Source organism: Passer domesticus, chromosome 10 (assembly GCF_036417665.1).
Source record: "Passer domesticus isolate bPasDom1 chromosome 10, bPasDom1.hap1, whole genome shotgun sequence".
In the NCBI taxonomy this organism is placed as follows: Eukaryota; Metazoa; Chordata; class Aves; order Passeriformes; family Passeridae; genus Passer; species Passer domesticus.
Genome location: NC_087483.1, coordinates 36727693 through 36746516, shown reverse-complemented (window position 1 = coordinate 36746516; position 18824 = coordinate 36727693). Strand labels below are relative to the sequence as shown.

The 18824-nt window shown below is 38.5% G+C and overlaps 1 protein-coding gene across 3 annotated transcripts in view; it reads right to left on the bottom strand.

The window, feature by feature from the left end:
* The window catches only part of MGAT5 (alpha-1,6-mannosylglycoprotein 6-beta-N-acetylglucosaminyltransferase), a 109642-nt gene that overhangs the window by 78580 nt on the left and 12238 nt on the right, over window positions 1-18824 (bottom strand). Inside the window, exon 1 of one of the 3 annotated variants that reach the window (XM_064435233.1) lies at window positions 4391-4659. The exons of 1 other annotated variant lie outside the window; for it this stretch is intronic. The gene's annotated coding sequence lies outside the window, so the exon portion shown is untranslated. Of the gene's footprint in view, window positions 1-4299; window positions 4660-18824 lie in introns of those variants that run through there. One more of the 3 variants, XM_064435232.1, reaches the window with a different exon arrangement.

Genomic DNA, 18824 nt, shown 5'->3' with positions numbered 1-18824 from the left:
ATGCAAACCCATGTTTGAGCACATTAAACTTCTCTGAGCTACCAAACTCATTCATGTCATAGATACGCATCAAGAAAATTGCCAAGTAAGTAAACTCATAAATCAATTGCCTGTAGTTATTGTCTCAAGTAACATAATGCAATTTGTAATGTTAATGGCCAAAAAGATATACAAAACCTCTGTCGCTTCCTTTACATGCATTTTGGTTATGGATCAGCACACAACTGCAGATTTACTAAGAATGCACTTGAAAACAGTTCAGCTCATGTATGAATGAGCTTTAACTTTATCCAAAAGGGTTTCTTGAGCTCCTGCAGCTCTGTAACCTGCTACGGCTGCCCACACCAGATATTCTCCTTTTTACAGCCCCCTAACCATTGCAACAAAATGCAAATACTGCAAAGATGATACCAATTCAGTTTTCTGCATTTTTCTTTTTTCCACCTCTTCTACTTTTTTCTTGTTCCCTATCTTCCCTTAGTGCAGAGGCAGAAGCTCTCTCAGCCAGCTCCTGATTCACAGAAAGCTTGTAGAAATTTCATCACAAATTTGACTGAAATTCCAACATGAATTGGAAGTATGAAGGAAAAAAATTGGATGACTGAGTCTTGTTTCATTGGGAAGTCACAATGGAATAAAATTAAAGAGGCAGGAATTTTGTGTTTCTGCATTCTAGGTGCAACAGATTACAGATAAATAATATTATCAATAGGAAAGCAGAGCTAAGCTCTTCCTTTTAATTATGAGGAAGAATTTGCAAATGTCATCAGCATTTCATGGATGCAGTAATAAATAAAATTTTGGAATAGCAGATAGGAGAAGAAAGTTGTAGAGAAAACAGTAGGTAAGCTTGAAAATCTGATGAGTGGGGCAATCACTGTAACAAACACAAAGTAAGGCTGGTAAAGAAATTGAAAGATGAGGAAAGGGGAAGAAAAAAAAATGCCCTGAGTGACATGAGGTAAGCAAATATCTAAATGCAAGTCTGAGAGAGTAAAGGAAATGAATGTTAAGGACATGTAAAGTTACTGAGAGCAGCCTGACAGACAAGGGCTACACAAACTGAATGGCTGAATACACCAGGTCAGGGCAAGAGCAAGAAAACACAGAACATGAAATAATGCTGAATCAACACTGTGAGCGATTTGCCAACAGACACAAAGGCAACTACAAGTGCAAGTGGCAAGGCAGAACTAATGCATTCCCATAAACAAATAGGACTTAAACTACTGATAGAGGAAACACTTTGCTTGTCAAAAGTTATCGCCATTTCCTGATACACTTCAGGTGCTACAATTTTCACCTTGAGTGAGAAACAGGTGGTGCTTTTAGTTTATGAGAAAGTCACAAATAGTGAATAGGACTTCCTATATCAACACCTCCCTTAAATATAAAATATTTAAAATAACAGGAAAGTTGTTCAGAATGACTGTTCCTCAGTATTACCATTATTCTTATCAATATATCAACTTCACCAAAAAATTAACTTCTCATAGGGTCAGCTCTCTATGTAATTTATCTTCCAAACACCTGCATTCAAACCATAAGGATCTGGTCCTTAGCAAATAGGGTTTGATTCACTACAATATATACATTGTATACATTCACCAGTATAATAATTTCTATAGCTTTCAGTAGTCCTCAGGGCCAAAATGTAACATTATCTTTGCATAAGACATTATGGGTCTATGTAGATGTTGCTTCATAGGCAGTAAGAGGATTCTGGAGGCCGATGGTAACAGGAAACAAAACCACAGACACTGCAAAAACATACTCACCATCTACGTGGAAGATGATGAAAGCATTTGGTATAAATTACATATTAAGCATTTATGGCTCAAGTCCAAGGTCTAGGATCCCATTAATTACTGAAACTGGTGAACATCAACCCATGTGGTCAGTGACAATTCAGAGTAATACCTTGAAATGCTCCAAACCAGCCACCCTCTTTCACATATTTCACACACAGAGTCACATAGGAAGGATATTCAAAAACACCACATACCCACACAGCGAACCACAGGTAACAGAAGAGACAGAACTAAACATCCTTTACAGACTTTGGTGATTTCCATTAGTTCCTCCACTTCTATTTTGAGAATAAATTCCCCTCAATGCTCTGACAATGCATAATTAATTACATTTATTGACACTGAGGTTAGAACATGAGTCAAGTGTTGTCACATTAAATATTGCACAAGAGTGCCATGAGGGTTTTTTTGATACTATGAAATCTGAAGGTGTCCAAAGAGATGTTTTTAAACCCACCCTTGTGCAGAGTCATGTTTAAGCAGTTTTTACAGGAGTCAGCTGCAGCTCAGTGCCTGTTACCAGCACACCACCACCTCCCAGCCCATGCACTCCCCCCAAAATGTGTACGCATTCACTTGATCAGGCTTTCAAATTACACTGTGCTAACAAAAGAATATGCTTTCTGAAGATTGGTAAACATGCTCCATCACCAGCAGCCAAACTTCAGAGCTTGCACTGGGAATCTTCCATGTTTCAACAGCTGGCTGCGGAGTGAGTGTCAAGCAAGGGAACACTCCCTTGCATAACATCCTTTTTGCATTTTTATATAAGCACTAACCAAGGAGCACACACTGCTAGAGAACAGAATGATTTTGCTGCATATCAGGTTTTCCAAATGTGATAAAATTTACTTAATCGAGTATAATTTAAATATCTCATCTTGCTCTTCTTCTCCTTTGCTTATATGCCATCTAAACTTCAAACTCCTAATCCAACAAAAGAATAACCCACCAAATATTTGGTACTTGGCAGAGTTTTGTAGAAGCAGCAGCTCTCATTATTTAGTTTTTAAGTATTATAATGCACTAGAGGCAAAACTTCATTCGGAAAAAATCTCATTCTTCTCTGAAGGTCAGCCATTTCTGAGGCAACTCTCAACCTTCAAATAAGAACACTTTCATCACTTTAAAATAATAAATTTAGTGGGGCAAAAATAAATAAATAAATAAATAAATAAATAAATAAATACACAACATATTGGGCCTGTGTATATAGTGATTAAAGAAAAAATACCATATAGGACTTCTTGCAAAATCTGCTTTACAAAAATACAGACAAAACTCATCTTTCAGACTGCATGGTAATGAAAAATAAAATATGGTAGATTGGCATTTTCCCCCACTTAAGTCAACATTTCTATTTTTTGGACAACAGGGAGAAGGAAGGAGTTTGAAGGACAAAGCAGGAACCACAAATAACCCAGATCTAACATTAGCAGTGGGTGAAAGATAAGTGCCTAAGAAGTTTTATGAGCAAAACTGAAGTGACATTGTGAACATTGCAAGCAAATAAACATCAGGAAGATTAAAAATGCAAGCAAGCAAGACTTAGAGAAGTGTCAGCAAAACCACTAGCAAAAAACCTCCCCACACTACAGCCAATTTCATGGAAGTAGTTTTTAAAGTACAAGAACAGAGAATTTTTCCCTTTCAAAAAGAGAAAGGCATCAAAACATCCCACAATTTTTATTCAAGAATCTTGACAAGAATTCATTTTTAAACTTAGTGTTGCATACAAAAAAAGTCATCTACTGAATAAAATTTATTTTAAATAAAAATATATTCACTAACATTTTCTACTCTTCATCCTTTGCTGAAGTTGTTTTTTTATTGCAATGTGGCAAGAAAGTTTTGGAAGCTCAGGTTTGGAAAGAATATGAAATTAAATACCTGTTGTGCAATTTTTCAAGAAAAGTAAACAAATGGGACCAGCTAAAACAGAGTAAAAAAAAAAAAACCCAAACAGAAAAAAGAATGAAATGAGGCAGAGAAAAGTAGTAACACCTAGTTTTCAACAAATCACATTGCCTCAGGTACCATTTACAACATAATCACAATTCAAAGGAAATAAAATATACAGAATTTTTAAGAAGGTAAGGCTGGTTACCAATTCCAGTGACACGGACAACACATTCATCTCCATATGACCTAAGCTTTCAATTAAAGCAGAGGGGAAAACTAGCTTGTCCAGCAGTATTGTTAAGGGCTAAATTGTTGAGAGGTTTTAAGTCAATATATAAAATGAAATTACAAAGACACACCACAGCTCAAGTAACATATATGTGCGAAATAATATAAACGTATAAATGCAATTCCTGTGAATCACCGCCCCATAATCCTGACCATATTTTTCACGAGTCAAATTTCAACCCTTTTGTGTATTTTCCTGTCTGGAAAGTCAGATTCTAGGTACTAAACACATCAAAGTGGACAATACAGCATAGGCCACAGAACAACAAAAGAAATTTTAAACAAAGAGGAAAATTACCACAGCTCCCTCCTTGCCAACGCTGGGTTTCACTGAGGTACACAGAGAACACCTCCTATCATACAGAAAGGGTTTTTCAAGCCACACCTACCTCTCCAGACTGGTATTTGCTCTGCAGTAAATCCTGCTCAAGGATTAGGAGACTTTGCTCTCTCTGATACCAAGGACAAAGTTCTGTCTTGTGCCCAGCAACCAAGCCATGCAACCAGAGACAGGATGGACTGGGCCACAAGGAAACAAAGCTCAGGAAGCATTGCCAACAAGAGTGAGAAAATCAGTTCCTTCTTGTCCTGCAGGCATCCCAGCAGAGCAGAGCTCGCAGGAGAGCTCTGAGAACGGTCAGGCTTTGCAGAGATTAAAGGGAGATTTCTCACCCGTGTCTGGGAGGAAGGAGGCAGAAAGCAGAAGGATGCTTTTCACAGGGTGGATCTACAGGCAAAGCTACCGTGGGCAGCACGGGGCCTGGGGGAGGGAGGAAACCTCCCAAACCCTGCTGGGGGAGGAGGACGGCGATGTGAAGACAAAATGATGATGTTTCGGTGGGGGAACAGGAGGGGAGCAAAGGATGGGCAAGGGGAACACGGTCAGACCAGTGTGTACAGGAAAATACAGGGAGCTGTCAGCCCAGCAAGGCCAGAGAAAAATCCTTTTACACTAAATTGAGACTAGAAAGTGGGGAGGTGTGTTTGCCTGTTAAAACATTTATGCTACATGACAGGCTATACCTCACAGAAAGTGTGTCAAAACTCTGCAAGACTCACGCTTGGGGGTTTTCTGCCTTTTTATTCTTATTTTTAATATTCTCACATTCAGAATTTGTAAAGAGAGGCTGCTACTGTGGCTAGGAAAGAGTGGGAATGGAGATGAAAACCACTTCAAGAATATGAAGTTTGATTTATTAGCCTAATGGAGGCTTGCTGTGCAATATAGGATTTACATGCAAGAGTATGTAATTGCAAAATTAACACTAATTTACAGGGGTTTTTTTCTTAAATCAAAAGCTCTGTTACTATCCACATTTAATCACTATAACTATTAAGGAGTGAGAAAAAAATCTGAATCTCTGCCAATACCAACATCTTCCTTTACTACAGAAGTGTGCTTTAAATGGAAATAACACAAAGAAAAATAAGGGGGCTTTTGTCAGTCAAGCCAGATTACTGTCAATAAAAAAATGCTCAGCATTTGTTAACAGTTTCTAAAATATTTTGCCTTCTAAATTTCAAAGAATTGATGTCTCAGAGATCTATCTACAGAAGTGTTGTTTTTACTTTAAAAAGGCTTCTTTTTGCATTTATCATTAAGTCTTTTAAAGCACAAAGGGTCCTATTCTTGAATTTTAATGTATCCAGCAGGTTAAAGAATCCTAGTGAGATCCTTCATGTTATGCAAAGTACTGTCCTTGAAAGTTTTTCTTGTTTTTACTCTTGAGCCCACAACATTAGGATTTCTTTTAATTAACTGAGAACTATAGGACAAGATGGGGGGGGGGGGAATAAAAAAAAAGTCACTTTAATTATGGCAACTGTCAACAGCACAGCAAGAATTTTAAAGAAACCTCAATAAATATGCAAAGAGGCATCCAAGAGATTTATGAACATGCCTAAATACCCAACTAACTCCCACAACACTTAATGAGACGCTCCTGGGTAGTGCTCTAGGTGTCTGAACACCTTCTACAAAGCAGACTTGGGGTATGGCTGAGCATAATTCACACCTGTAGTCCCCATCAACGTCAGTGTGGTGTGGTGGGCTTTTGGCACCTCCAGAAAGGCCCACACATTTAAGTCACTTCTGATTATCTCCATCTGTGCACATTTATTCCTGTACAAAATTATCTCATCTCTGTATATAGCTTAAATCTCAAGCTTAGACCTCGGGCTCACACATGGAGACAGGAATACTAACAGCAATTTATAAAAGAGTAGGAGTGAAGCTGGAGTTTTTCAGCACCAGCTTATTTCTTCTTTCTCCCTCCCCACATCCCTCTTCATGTGTTAAAGAGGGAGGGAAATAAAATTTCTTTAGGATTTGGAATATTATATAGTTGCCACATTTGGAAATATAAATCATAGCTGTAACAAGAACTCATGAGAATAAGAAAAGTTTGAGATTTGAATACTGGTACTGAAAGTTATCATTTCAGCTACTCTTTGTGGTTTGTTTAAACATGGAAAAAAATTAAGAGACCTGCATTTAAAAATTTACATATTCCCATATTCCCAATTTTCCTCATAACAAGAAATTGAGGTTTACAGTGCTGCCTTTTTATATTGTATCAGTTTAGCACCTGAATTTAAGGTATTTTTATAGTGGTGCATTTTATATGTTATGAATATAAATACCTTCATAACTTATATATTAATAGAATAATGTACAGTATATTATATTGAAATATAGACTAACATAATGAATGAAGACTCTGAAGCAAAAGTAAATATATATACACACACATATATAACCTATATATACATATATACACACACATATACACATACACACATATATATATATATGTGTGTGTGTGTGTGAAGTCATTTTCCAGCACTTGACTTTTGAGAGAGGGTGGTCAAAATCTGTTTAATTGTGGTATTCAGAAAGGAACGTGATCACTTCAAGAACTATCTATTCCCATAAAAAGGGTGTATATTTAGTAAAATCTTTCTTGGCATCATCTTCAGAACATTCATATTAACAGATGGAATAAAAATGTGGCTCACAGGCAGGACAGACTGACCTTCGAGGACAGGACTCATTTAACCCACAGGCAGATGGGACAGCAGAGTTTAGGAACATTGCACATTTCTGTCTCCAGTTAGTTCAGAAAAAGTTTTACTGGGTCAGTCACTCAAATCTGAAGACCTAATAGTATTACAACTTCCTCAGGTCTTGCAGAATCATAATAAACTCAATAAATACAGATATCACAGCCAGGACTTGTGCACCAAAATGCTGGGCCCCCTGCAAGGTGATTTATTGCTGTTTCAGGGGTTCACACTGCTTAGAAATGTGGTCTTCATGACACAGGACAAGCCTGCCAAGGACCCTGCAGAGGCTGCAGCAGGCAGGGAGTGCTGCTGTGCTCCCTTAGAACTCCCCAGCACTGCACAGCTGATGGCACGGTGACAGTGACAGCCCACAGGGACCCAGCCCAGGCTGCAGTCAAGGTAAGGAGACAGAGACGAGAAGACAAACCTTGGAAAGCCTTTTATCCTCTGCAAACTGAAGTAGATTTAGTTAACAGCAGGAGCAGGTGAATGGGTGATCACTGACAAGGTTGTCAAGCACTGGCACAGGCTTGGGGGAGCCACCATTCCTCAGGGATGAAAATGTCACATGGATATGGCTCTTAGGGACATGGTTTAGAGGTGAACCTGTCAGCTACAAAAAAATAAATCATCATGGCTTGCAGCACTTTACGAGGGCATAATTTCCATCACTCAGAAATCCATCTAAATGATGTTACTCAAAGTGAAAGTGCATTCATGTACAGTACAGAGACAATGAAAACTACTATAAAATCACCTCCACTCTTGCATTTTTGTTCTTTTTTTTCTTCTTAAGTAGTGAAAGTAGAAGACAGCTTCATTTAGGAAAATAAAACATAGTACATTGAGTGGTTAACCCACCCACTGAATGCACTTAGGTCTCTTTTTATAAAGGATCTTTAACAATGTACTCCTTGAAGAAGTGAAAGAAAAAGTTTGACCCTGAATCAGCATTTCTCTCTTTACATTTCTGTTTTCAGCATTGTGCCTGATCTCTCCATCATCCTTAACTCCTACTGCAGTGCCTGGCAATGACCCATTGTTACAGCCTTGCAAAGTGACTGTGCATCTCTTTCAATTTCCGTTTTCGAAAAAAAAAATTGGGAAAAAAACCCCCAACAACCTACTTTCAGCTTTTTAAAAAATCATTCATTTGGCTGAACATGAACATGGTGTTTCTCAATACAAAAAGTGTCCTTGTTTTCCAACACCTGTTAAGTGGTAGCTTGCATAAAAGCAAGACTTTTTTAAACAGTGTAGGATTTCATATCCAGCTTTTAAAATGGCAGTTGACCTCCCCTTGCCCTTCCTAAGTATTTAATTGCCTTAGTCTACTGACACACTGAGCCACCATCACGTAAATCTCACCCAGCACATAGTCAGTACTTCTACTTTAAAATTTACTATTAAAATATAAGAAGGCCTTTTATCTGTGTTCTGATTTTCTGTTTAGATGATGTTTTTCTCCATTGCCGTAAACTTTTTATTTGGCTTTGTGAGGGATTAATAAGTCCATCAAACAATTCAAGTAATTAAAAAAATATACTACAAGGTTTGTGATAGTACTCACTGATAGACCTCTATGTGGATTATACAAGAAACACATAGAGCAAATTCATCTTTAAATTTTATTTTAAAACAGCTCATCTTTTCATGGAGCACCATCAGGAGGAGACTGTCCCTGTTTTCTCTACACCTCCCCAGTCTGACATTCATGAAAAAAAAAAAAAAATCGCCCCCAAAGTTTCTCTTCTCTGGGTTGGACAGTCCCAGCTCTCTCAGCCTCTCTCCCAGGCCAGATGCTGCAGTCCCTTACAGGTGTAACTTCTCCAGTCAAAAGTTAAGTAGGGAAGGCAACTCATTTTGACAGCGTGGAAAACCACTCAAACCTGAACACTTCAAACCAGACACAGCACCCAAAGCGGTGCACATTAACATGGGAATTCTGGAAGTACCCACAAACACTGTGGAATTCAGTTAATATTCCTGTTAGCATGGCATCATTTGTGAAAAACCAAATACTATTCCTCACATAGATATGGTACTTGTAATACAGAATAACATAAAGTGGTAAGCATAAAATGACCCAGGGGTTAAGCACAATTTACAATTGTGCTTAGCAGTTTCAACTGTGTTGTTAACTCTGAAAGTGTTTTGAAAAAACAAGGTATTTTGATGCTTCTCACACTTGAATTACACTATTGCTACCATAAGCCTACATTTGCCCATCTTGATCTGCTGCAAGTGAAATATTTTCAACACAGTTTTAAATATCAAAGAACAGCATCAACATAAGTCTGTATGTAACCAAACTCAGAGTCAGCAACAACAACAGCAGTAAAAGTCAACCAAATGAGAACACACACATTGGAGACACAGCCCAAGGTACCAAGCTGGTACACGGTATAAGCTTTTAAAGGCTTACTAAAACTTCAAAGACTAAATTAGTAAGTTTCATGCTTCAAATATCTATTCCAAGCATCTTACTTGATTTATGCACAGCTGGTTTTTACAAACAACCCATACAGATAAAGAATTTTGGATGCAATACTGCAAATCTTGCAACCATTTACTAGAAAAAGCCATTAAAATCTTGCAAAACCTTTTTTTTTTTCCTCCAAGCAATAAGCTTCATCAACACAATTTCTAAGATGCAAGTAAATGTATTTTGGCCTCAAATCTTGGCTGCCTTTATCTAAGTAAATGATACAAGTATTTTGAAAATTCTTTGAAAGAACTGTATATCCAATAAGAAGAAAGGATAGCCATAGACATTCTTCCGCTCAACAGCTTTCTATAATTACAGCATTTTATCAATGAAATTTTATGCAGGTTACTATCAAACTCATTCTGTTTCCCAGACAGACCCAGAATACATTGCAAAATATCATAAAGCAAGTGTGTGAAAAGCATCTACTTTCATCCCAAGTGATTAAAGACAGGCTTGGTCAATTCTCATATTTAAGTGAGACAGAATACACCAGAATACAGTACACCTAATTTCAGATCCCTTTTAAAGATCTTCCCTCTGGCTCTTTTCAGTAGTACCTTCCTCCAGATACCTTCATCCTCAGGAAGGGATTCTGGTTTGTCTGAGTTGCCTTATGAGTAAGACTTCAAAAGTTCTGCTTTAAAATGTCTATTTACCAAGTGCCCATGCATATATGTACTCTTCAGGAATTTACTGAAAGTGAGTAAAACTTGTCTAGCACCTCTTAAATCAGATGCAAGCCTCCACTAGTGTAATGAATGTGCTTATCCCATGCATACAAATTAAGTTAAAGCCATTCCCACAAACAGTTCCTTTTTGATACCTCAAAATCGGAGTAATTAAAAATAAAGTAAATTAATTATCGAAAGAACTTGAGTATCTAGGCAGTATTATCTCTTCCATGTGACTGCTGCCAGGTACGTAAAGAGCAGAAAGCTGAAGCTCTGTGTGATTTATAACATTCAAATCAGCTTCAGAAAAATGATTGTGTAAGTTTACCAGATCTCTACAATTTCAGCTTTTTCAGATTTTAGAAACACAAGTCAATCAAGTCCTGCAGATATTTGATATTATTTATTCCTATACTGTGGGAGTAAAAAAAAACCCCAAAACAACAAACCACAAATGATAAACAGGAACTGCAGAGGAAATTGAAGGGAAAAGGAAGAAGAGGAAGCAGATGTGGACAGTTGTTAAGGCAGTTCTGGAGGGACAAAAGAAGCACATAAAGCCTCAGTGAGAGATAATGCTCCCTCTACCCCAAAAGCTGTTGAAGAACAGTAGCTGAATTGATTTCTTCCTTAAACACACCCTCAATAACTCTCAAGAGTTGCTGTGGAAGGAAGCACAGGGGAAAAAAGCCCTGCAAAGTTCATTTTGATTTGTGTGGGAGAACTCCAGGGACCTGTTTGCTGTCTTTCACTGCTGACAGTGCCCCCAGAGCTGCACCTTTTCTGCCTTCAGAAGACAGCAGCATGACTGTACCTGGGTTCTGGGATGCAGGGATGTCACATCAGGCACGACATCTCCCACGTGAATGTGACATCCTCCTACTCCCCAGCCCTTCACTTCAGCCCTCTTTCCAGAGAGATGAAGACCTCACCAAGCCATTAGGGGAATTCTCTGTGCAATGGGAATAGAACAGGCTTCAGCACACAGAGTGCATTGCAAGAGTTCTTTTGAGGCAGTAAAACTTGGGGCACCCACAGAAATTTACATCAAGCTCAGTCCAATACATGTCCTTTCACTGAAATGGGCAAAGCCTATCAATATTAGCATGCCGAGCCAGCAACAAAACCCACACAGTTTAAACAACATTGTCAATACAACACGATATTACTCATACACTTCACACTTATAGTGCAAATTCTCATCTCTCCACCTCAGTTTGGCTTCCTTTCCCATCATAAAGGGCATAGAAAAAGGAAATAAAACAGCTACAGGAGCTCAAATCCTCCATATAACGTTCCAACATTCAAGCTACAATAGCCTTTATTTTTCTGCTTCCTTACACTTTTCACAAAGTCGAATAAAAATTCAGAGGTGACCTCATAAATAAGGCTGGTGAAGCATTATGGTCTCAATCTGTAGGAACAGGTGACAAAATGCTTACCTTCAAACAGACACACACACACAGCAGATGGCAGCCCCTCACTAAGTGTGGAATTGAGGAACAAGGCTCTCTCTACAAGCACATGAAAGGTACTGCTAACAAGGAGAAAAACATCTGGAGGAGAGTGTTTATATATGGAACACAGTTGTAGAATAAGCAAACGGAAGTGTGAATTTGCATCTGTTAGTGTATCTATGGTCTGGCTGCTTTGCAAACAGCTACAAGGCAACGTAAGGAAAAGCCAGACTGAAAGGCTCAGAATATTTTTGGGGCAATGTGTACACAATGCTTTCCCATACCTCTTCTAGAGCATGTGCAAAACGAACAGCTTCAATGGGAGATTTGACTTTTATTTAAATATTAAAGAAAAACAGCATTTTTTAAACTTGTGCACAATAATCATGTAGCAGAAAGCCACAGCACAAGACAGTGTGAACTGAGCATATAATCTATTGCTTTTTCTGTACAATTTCCAGTTCTCAAGCTAAATTAAAACAGGAAAAATTTAAGGAGCTGACTGTTTTCAGATCAAAATCCCATTCCTAAACAGGATTAGCTGGTAACCTAAAAATATCAGTCAGTAATCTCCAAAAGTCATAAGCTCGTGCACCCCACAAGTCCTATACCAATCACTAACTAAAAGAAATTAGGTCAGAATCCAAATCAGATCACACTAGAGTAGCATCAATCTTCTTATTTCAGAGCTGTCATATTTTAAATCTTTCACATAATTTCCACATAAATTATTAAAAACAGAGGAGATTTGCCTCCAAACAGAGACTAGCTAAAAGTGACATTTTAGTTTATTGTGACAGTTTAAAAAAATACATATTTTCAGTCACTTAAGACATACATCTCTAAATGCAACCCATCAAGCAAACAAAGGTATCTGGCAGGCTGCTTTAGTTTCCTCAAAATGATCTGGGATCAGGTGACAGCTCTTCTGTCACTGCCATGGACTACTTTCCTTGTACATTCCCATATCTTATTTTCTATATGTAAAAAATAATAAACAGCATATAATACCTGACAATTTTTGAAATTTATTGGTGTAAAGCCATACAACAAAATCACTGTCTCTCCTGCAGCCTGGTTTCCTTTTCGCAATGACAAGAGTCTTCCAAGATGCAGACCTTGGATACATGTAAAGTATTTGAGCATCTTACAATAGCTTGCATCTGCAAGTCATTAGCTGCACTATTAAAGAAGTGGCCACTTCAGCTCACATTGTTAAGCTTCATATCTTGACTGAGCGCCATTTGGGCAAAACCACAAATATCCAGTGAAAGCATCTCACTGGTACTGTGTTCCCAGAAGTGGCATCACTGACTTACTGACAATTATCACAATTTTTAATGGCTTTTAACCTTGGTGCAGTTCACTGACTGCCACTGCTGGCAAGTAGTAGCTATGACCATAAAATAAGTTTTATCTACAACTTTTAGATAGAGGCTGACTCCATAATGAGAAGCAGCATGGTACTCAAGTCCTATGGTATCTTCAACTCTAAAATTCACGCTTTATCTACAAACCTGTCACCAAAGCCAAATCAAGTGGGTAGCTAATGGCAGCAAGACACTTCAACACTCTTATTTTAACTAATTTTATGCTGACATTTATGAGCTGTAATAAGCAATATGAATCAGTGTCATAAACCTTCATAACACATAACAAACTAGAGGGCAAAGTAAGTGGTTTGCCTCCTAATTAAACAATAGTTTAAATTCTTGCCATGCAGAATAAACCTCTTATTCAATGTCATCATTTTTGACTTCTTATATAACAAGTTTCTGTCTATCCCTGGCTGAGTTACAATGACAATCACAAGTCTACAGACCAATTCCTTTGGGAAGGGACATTTATCAACTGCAGTTTGAGAAAATATAGAAAATGTCATGAGAAAAACCAAAGTTTTCACTCCTCACATATAACCCCAAAAATGCCCCAAAACCCCCATATCCCAAAAACACCAAAACAATCCCAACAACCAAATCCTGCCCAGTGATTTAACCAGTGTCTACTGCCTCATCTTTGCTAGTAGACAAAATCTCCTCTTCCTCATGTGCTCTGAGCCCATCAGAAAGTAAAGCACTGTCAGCACAACCTGGCACATGAACAATGCTCTGTAGACAAGGGCTGCAACCAGCACACATTTGTGTCACCATATCAGTCGTGCAAATGGCATTGAACAAGCAGGGGGTTTGTTTGACTTTGTTCTGCTTTTCTCTCCCTTGGATCACTTTGCTTGCAGCGGGCCATCTCTGCTAATTTTAGCTGCAGTTCTCAGTCATTTTCAGCCAAATCCAAATAGTTTCTCAGGAACCCATACTCCCAGGCATGTAATATCACACTGCTTAACTCTGACAAACCAAGTTTGCATATTCTTGCTACAGGCGAAGCAGAGAAATCCGAGTTCTCTTCATACCACAATCTAGCAGTGATGCATAAAAAAACAATCAAACCCTGCAGTGAAAAACGTTCACTTCATGCTCTCTTGTGATAGGATATCACAGCTATGAGAGGATAAAGCAAAACCAGCCAACACAAACTCGGTTTGAATGCAAGGCCCAGTGAAGAGCTGTGGGACCCAACTTATACAGCCTGTCATGGAAGACAGGCATGAAAGGCCTTTTTCCTGCCAAAGTGGGCTGACAAAAAGCTTAGCCTGGACAGTTAAATTTTCTTGCTGCCACAGCTGTCAGAGAGCACTCCTGCGTGGCTTGTCACTTGTCTTCAAAAACCAGAAATTTCACAAAAGAAGGTAAATCTATTTCTTTTCCTCTTCTCTCCCCATCTCCCCTGGAGCTACAAATTAATTAAAAAAGCTAAAGCAACTATAAAAGCCATCAACAAGAGGCAGGGAGGAGTACAATTAAATAAACCCAGCAAATGTAAAACCCAAACTGCAGGCAGACAATTGAACACAGTGTCCCTGGGTTGATGTCAATATAAGGAAGGCTGAAAGAGCAATTGAAGCCTTAAGAGTAAATTTCTTTACACTCATATCAACATAATAATTTTCTAATGCAGGAAAGAAAGCAGTTCAAAGCCCCAACTGAAATATAGACTGAATAGTAATCTCACAACCTTTGTTCTTTCTTCAAAGCTTGATGGACTTTGTTAATGTTTATAATGTTACAAAGCATTAGGGCTCCATGAATTGCTTACTTCATTTTTGAAATGGGTACCAAGGCTGATGTTTCTTTTCAAGGAAAGAAGAAACTTCTAAAATATCTTGTCAGCTCTACCCAAAAGGCCTACAGAGCTCTTCAGTTCCAACAGTACCGACCCCATGATCCTTATTACCTATGGATTTGTCCTTGAAGCAAGTCCTGCCAGTGACACAGCACCTGAAGGGGGTAACTCTAGAACAGCCCTTACATTCCTCAGTAGTTACACCACATTTGTTATGAACCAAAACCATCTTACTAATGCTAATGTCAGAATTATCTTTTGATACAAAATACACAGAACTTTGTTACAATGACAGTGAAGAATTAATTTGCTTTCACCAGCCTAACACCTTTCTTATCAACAATATTTAAACAAAACAGTACCGCTTGTATAAATTACAGACAGCCCTTAATAAGAGGTCAAATGAATCAACTTATAAAGACCAGTTTATCAAGTGTGTGCCAATATACTGTAGACACCTTATCCTGAAAATGTATTAATGGCTGCATGCCAGTCCTAGTTCAAAGAAAGCTACCATGCAAGTCATAACTAAGTCCTCCTCCTAATCACAAACATGAAAATTCCTTAACTCTTGAAATGTGTATTCAGAAATTAAGGAGGAGGGCAGGCAGACAAAAAGGGAAAAAAAAAATCCAAGAAATCCATACATGACTTATTTTCTGCCAAGGGCAAAAACACCTAAAGGTTCTCTAAAGGGCTGAGATGACTCGACATTTTAGATGATGATGTTCTGGGCATATTCAGCAAAAATGCACTAGGAACTTGGAAGTCAAAGAGAACTTCCACAACAATAATAATAGGTTCTTTGAAAAAAACAATTATCAGAGCAACTATGGTGGAAAAAGTGCATATACAAAAGCAAATAGGACTGGACAGAAGAAAATAGTTGGCAGAAAATCAAGATCTGTAGATTCAGTTTGGGAAATACATTTCCTTCATTTTCCTCATATCTCTCAAGTTGTTAGTAACCTCTAATGTATTTTGCATCTTTGCAGTATTGCTCTTAAATTAACTAGGAGTTACCAAATATTATAAGTACATATTCTTATGTTAGATAACCTATTCCAAAACAAAGTTAGTGGGTACTTTTGCTATCACTGTAACTAAGATCTGGGAGAAAAAAAAAAAGCCAAACAAACCCAAGAAGAAAGGTTTTTTGTTACCATAACAAACAATAGTGAAGTTTTATCTACATACTTCTTTGAAGGTCGCCATAATGGGCCATAACAAAGGAATTGTTATCACCTAGGTTAAAATCTGATGAATTGTAAATAAAGATCACAACTGCTTATATTTGAGCTCAAGTACTTACACTGGAAAAAAGTATACATCTACCATCTGGTGCGCAGTAATTACAGAAATTAAAACCATATTTCTGTGGCCTGCCTTTAACAATTTTTACTGATACAGTAATACTTGATCTTCTTAGGGAGCATAATCTAAACTCATGCTGTTAAATGATCATAAGACTATCCAGTGCATGGCATAAGCAGTTCATTAAGCTGGAATCTTTAAAAACACTTGCTCCCCAGTATTAGTGGAAACAGTTCCTGTAGGTTCACGTCACGCCATTCAATTTAATCCACAGTCGAGGCAAGTTAATTTCACACCTGCTGAGTGATAGCGTGATGGATGGCACCACAGCAGGTCATTAATTTTGTTTCCTTTTGATTAATTTCACACCATACACTGGACACAGTCTTTTGAGCTACGATGTCTAAGAGCAGGGCTTAATGCCTGCAAAGGGCTAAACCAGGTTTTGATTGCTTGCCAAAAGGCAAAGAACCCAGATGTGATACAAGTGAAAGGGAGCTTCACTAGGCTTGGCACTGCTCTGACATGCTTACAGGTGTGGCAGCATATTTTAAGGGTGTTGTTCTTGAGCATAGCCATAAAGCAGAAATTCTGGATATACCTTACTTACAATCGAGAAGACAAAGTTAGTTTTATTTGCCACACAAACCCTTCCATCATTCACTTACTGATGATATACCTAACAAGGTACAAAGATTTATTAAGGCTACTATACTCCCTGATTTCAAATTTAAAAAAAAGAAAAAAGATTGTGATCACACGGGATGAAAGAAGAGGAAGGAAAAGCTAACATTCAAAGATGACAACAGCAGCCACTGCTGCCACCAGAGCAGAAGGGGAAGCAGTGGGTTATTTTGTCACTTTAGCCAGTGAGACATCTGGGGCCCTTGGAGGCCTCTGGACCCACAGCAGAGGGTCCAGGCACAGCAGAGGGCTGAGCTGAGCCAGCAGCTCGCAGCTGAGGAACAGCCTCATCTCCCTGCACTTATCCTCCTGCTCCAGCTACCCAGCCTCACACCCCCCTGTGTGCTACATGTGCCAAATCAACAGATCCTCGATGAGCTGATTCAGCTCATGAAAACAAAAGAAGCCTTTTTCTTACATTAGCTTTCTGCTTGTTTCACAAACCAAGCTGTCTAACAGATGGGTCAGGTGCATATCAGGGCTGGTGAAAATGAAAAGGAGAAATTGGATCTTTTGGTAGCAAAGAGATGTTTAGCTTAGCCCTTCTCCCTCTTTTAGGGCATGATTCAAAGCCTCGACTTCTCTATTGACAGTGGAAGGATCTGAGCTTCCTAAACTCAGATTAAGATGTGCTTTCATCCCTTCCTTTTCTCTGTGCACCCCAATATTCTACAGCACAAAAAATATCAGGGAATCATTATTGCTTGTCACTCATTCAAAGCTTTTGCTCTTTTGCTCTTCAAAACAGTGCTTTACAATATAGTATGAGCAAATTTTTAGTCTCTTTCTGATAATGAAGAATAATTTAGAAAACACAGAAATGCTCATGCTTACCAGCAGCCATTTTTGGTAACAGAAAGTATTGCAGTGAAGTCAAAACAGTGGAGACAGTGACAGAGACAATGGTTTTGTGATTTGACAAATGGAAATGACATGGGACACGTGATTCAGTATGCATGGCTTAAATCTCTCAGCGTGACAGGCTTAAGTGAGGAAGACACGAGCTACTCTGAATCCATCTGTGCCAGCAGACTTCGACTTCTCCAACCAGAAGTCACTGCCCCCTCACATCTGCCCATGGAATTAACCCCAGTGTCCCCTAGACCTTACTGCAAACTAAGTAGGGCAATAATTAATTTGCTATTTCAGCTACAAAGCTGGTCTTGCTAGTTTGATTAGCATAGTTCAGGCTGTGTAGATTGGCCTGTCCATCAAGATTGCAGGAATCTCTCCTACAATCATCCTGTTGTCCTCTTCTGGTTCAGCACACTGACTGACAGCATGACTTATTATCAAGTACTTGATCAAAGGCTCCGCACAAAGCCTGAATAGATGCTGATTTGATGGGTTATAATGGTTACCTGTTTATTTGCCAACATGTAATTTTCAGCATGAACTGAAAAGTTTTGCTGTCAACTCCTGTAAAGAATCTAAAAACAGGATGAGCAAGAAGCTGGATTAATAGGGCTTAGCCACTGAATGGAAATTCAAAGCAAATTATCTCAATCATCAGAAGCTGTGAGCTGGATTTTGTGGATGCAGCTCCCATTGCTGGCAACCAATTATGACAATTTTGACAGTCAGGAGTGCCCAAGGAGGACCTACAGCTTCAAGAAGATTTGCAGCAGTTGCTCTTGCTCATCACCACCATCACATGGTTCACATTATGAATGGGAAAGTGAAAATTTCAGTCCTTTCCCCAGTTACCCACAACACAGCATAAAAAAAGAGTTTGTGAGAGAACTAGTTTTTGATGTTCACTTTCTTGGATGTCTAGAGAACACCTGGGTGCACTTCCCTTTGTGTGTCTCAGTTCTAAGGGGCTGCTGAAGAAGCCATTCACTTTCTATCCAAGATCTCTTTGTAGATGAAAAAATTCCAAATAATAAAACATTCTCCACCCCATTCTAAAAAACGCCCACAACCTAAAACAAAACAACCCCCCAAAACCCCCAAACTG